The sequence below is a fragment of the Arachis hypogaea genome, chromosome 16, assembly GCF_003086295.3.
Source record: "Arachis hypogaea cultivar Tifrunner chromosome 16, arahy.Tifrunner.gnm2.J5K5, whole genome shotgun sequence".
Taxonomy (NCBI): Eukaryota; Viridiplantae; Streptophyta; class Magnoliopsida; order Fabales; family Fabaceae; genus Arachis; species Arachis hypogaea.
In genome coordinates, this window is record NC_092051.1 from 46067467 (window position 1) to 46071302 (window position 3836).

General features: G+C 41.9%; 1 non-coding gene across 1 annotated transcript; it reads right to left on the minus strand.

Annotated features, from left to right (window-relative positions):
- Nucleotides 1-812: 812 nt before the first annotated feature.
- Nucleotides 813-919, minus strand: LOC112760357 (small nucleolar RNA R71). Its single transcript, XR_003180802.1, has one exon. It is a non-coding gene; the product is annotated as a small nucleolar RNA R71 (small nucleolar RNA).
- Nucleotides 920-3836: the final 2917 nt, after the last annotated feature.

The following is a 3836-nucleotide window of genomic DNA, read 5'->3' on the forward strand; positions in this document are numbered from 1 at the left end:
TTGAGCATTGTTATTTTGTTTGATTTAATTTTCTGTTTGAGCAATTTACTTTCAATTTAGTTAATTTCTTCTCTTCCCCCTACTTTTTCGTTTATTTCCAGTTGTTTACACTCTGTTTCACTCACCTACTAACTGTTTGATATATTGCATCACTCACACTAACAGTAATTCTAACAGAAATACTTTCTGCATCTTTTTTTCCTTGCTTGAGCTTTGTTGGTTGTATGACAGGGAGGAGAAGTGGGGCTTCAACTTCCTTTGATTCTGAACCTGAGAGGACCTTCCTTAGATTAAAGAGGGAAGCAAGAGAAAAACGAGTAGTTAGTGCCAAGGAAGAGGAGGAATACTTTGAACCAAACATGGAAGAAAACATTGAAAACCATCATGAAGAAGAGGCTCACAACCATGGCAGAGAAGGTCGAGCAAATCATGCTAGGGAGGAGAGAAGAGTTTTGGGCTCTTACATCAACCCAAACACAGGAAACTGTGGAAGTAGCATTCAAAAGCCAACCATCCATGTCAACAATTTTGAACTAAAACCACAGCTCATTACCCTTGTTCAGAACAACTGTTCGTTCGGAGGAGGCGTCCAAGAAGACCCCAATCAACATCTAACCACTTTCCTGAGGATACGTGACACGGTGAAGTCTAATGGTGTTCATCCTGATGCCTATAGACTGCTCTTATTTCTATTCTCACTCAAGGATAAGGCAGCCAAGTGGCTGGAGTCTTTTCCGAAGGAGAGTTTGACAACTTGGGAAGATGTGGTGAACAAATTCTTAGCAAGATTCTATCCTCCTCAAAGAATCAACAGGCTGAGAGCTGAGGTCCAAACTTTCAGGCAACAAGATGGTGAGACTCTGTATGAAGCATGGGAGAGGTTCAAGGATCTGACAAGGAGGTGTCCACCAGATATGTTCAACGAATGGGTGCAGCTGCACATTTTCTATGAAGGACTGTCATATGAATCAAAGAAGGCAGTAGACCATTCATCTGGAGGATCTTTGAACAAGAAGAAGACCATTGAAGAAGCCATAGATGTCATTGAGACTGTAGCAGAAAATGACTACTTCTATGAATCCGAAAGAGGGAACACTAGAGGAGTAATAGAGCTAAACAATGTGGATGCACTGCTGGCTCAAAACAAGCTCATCACCAAGCAGCTGGCTGACCTCACCAAGAAGATGGAGAGAAACCAAGTAGCAGCAATTACCACCTCATCAGCAACCCAAGAGGGGGTGAATGTAGATGAAGAAAGTGAGCAGGAGCAGGCCAACTACATTGGAAATTCACCTAGGCAACCATATGACCCATACTCCAAGACCTACAACCCTGGTTGGAGGAATCACCCAAACTTTGGGTGGGGGAATCAACAAGATCAAAGCCAAGATCAGAGACGTCACAACCCTAACAACAATGCAGCTCACCAACAACTCACACAGAGAACATATCAACACCACCATAACAACACTTCTCCACATCCATATCAAAACCAAAATAACACTCCTCATCCTTCCACCTCCAATCCCAATCCACCATCATTTGATGACAGACTCTCAAGGATTGAGAATCTACTTGAAGGCATAGGCAAAGAGATTCAAGACAACAAGGTATTCAAAGAGGAGGTGCGAGCTAGCATCAAGAACCAGGGAGACACCATCAAGAAGCTGGAATTTCATGTGGGATATTTATCTGAAAAGATTTCCAAACCTACTGATAGCTTCCCAAGTGACACAGAAAAAAGTCCGAGAGGTGAAACAAAGAAAGTAAGATGGGAATATTGCAAGATGGTCACTATAAGTGATAAGGAGATTGAGGTCAAGCCAAGCAAGCCGTCAGAACAACCTGGAGATACCTCAGCAGAGGAGAAGGAAAAAGATCACCAAGAACCAAAAATCTCACAACAGGAGCTGCTGAGACTCTATGCACCCTTTTCCCCAACTACTCAATGGTGTTGTGGAGAAGAGAATATACTCAAGATTTCTTGACTTGTTCACATTTCTGCATGTAAACATACCGTTCATCAAGACCATCCAACAAATGCCTACATACATCAAGTATATGAAGGCACTGCTTCCCAAGAAAAGCTCACTCAAGGGAGGCCAAACTATAGTGATGAACAAGGAATGCAGTGTAGGTGGATAGGAGGGCCTAAAGGAATAAAATCCTGGTCTAAGCGGCTAAACCAAGCTGTCCCTAACCATGTGCTTGTGGCGTGTAGGTGTCAAGTGAAAACTTGAGACTGAGCGGTTAAAGTCAAGGTCCAAAGCAAAAGAAGAGTGTGCTTAAGAACCCTGGACACCTCTAATTGGGGACTTTAGCAAAGTTGAGTCTCAATCTGAAAAGGTTCACCCAATTATGTGTCTGTGGCATTTATGTATCCGGTGGTAATACTGGAAAACAAAGTGCTTAGGGCCACGGCCAAGACTCATAAAGAAGCTGTGTTCAAGAATCATCATACTGAACTAGGAGAGTCAATAACACTATTCGAAATCTGAAGTTCCTATAGATGCCAATCATTCTAAACCTCAATGGATAAAGTGAGATGCCAAAACTATTCAAGAGGCAAAAAGCTATAAGTCCCGCTCATATGATTGAAGCTATGTTTCATTGATAGTTTAGAATTTATAGTATATTCTCTTCTTTTTATCCTATTTGATTTTCAGTTGCTTGGGGACAAGCAACAATTTAAGTTTGGTGTTGTGATGAGCGGATAATTTATACGCTTTTTGACATTGTTTTCAGTAGGATCGAGTTACTTTTAGGGATGTTTTCACTAGTTTTTATGTTGAATTCACATTTCTGGACTTTACTATGAGTTTGTGTGTTTTTCTGTGATTTCAGGTATTTTCTGGCTGAAATTGAGGTACTTGAGCAAAAATCAGATTCAGAGGTTGAAGAAGGACTGCTGATGCTGTTGGATTCTGACCTCCCTACACTCAAAGTGGATTTTCTGGAGCTACAGAACTCGAAATGGCGCGCTTCCAATTGCGTTAGAAAGTAGTCATCCAGGGATTTCCAGCAATATATAATAGTTCATACTTTGGCCAAGAATAGATGATGTAAACTGGTGTTCAACGCCAGCTTTCCGCCCAAATCTGGCGTCCAGCGCCAGAAAAGGAGCCAAAACCAGAGTTGAACGCCCAAACTGGCACAAAAGCTGGCGTTCAACTCCAAGAAGGACCTCTACACGTGAAACACTCAAGCTCAACCCAAGCACACACCAAGTGGGCCCCAGAAGTGGATTTATGCATCAATTACTTACTCATGTAAACCCTAGTAGCTAGTTTATTATAAATATGACATTTTACTAGTCTTTTTGACCATCTTTGGACGCCTGGTTCTTAGATCAGAGGGGCTGGCCATTCGGCCATGCCTGGACCTTTCACTTATGTATTTTCAAATGGTAGTGTTTCTACACTCCATAGATTAAGGTGTGGAGCTCTACTGTTCCTCAAAGATTAATGCAAAGTACTACTGTTTTCTATTCAATTCATCTTATTTCGCTTCTAAGATATTCATTCGTACTTCAATCTGAATGTGATGAACGTGACAATCATCAGCATTCCCTATGAACGCGTGCCTGACAACCACTTCCGTTCTACCTTCGACTGAATGAGTATCTCTTAGATCTCTTAATCAGAATCTTCGTGGCGTAAGCTGGAATGATGGCGGCATTCAAGAGAATCCGGAAAGTCTAAACCTTGTCTGTGGTATTCTGAGTAGGATTCAATGAATGAATGACTGTGACGAGCTCCAAACTCGCGATTGCAGGGCGTTAGTGACAGACGCAAAAGGATAGTAAATCCTATTCCAGCATGATCAAGAACCGACAG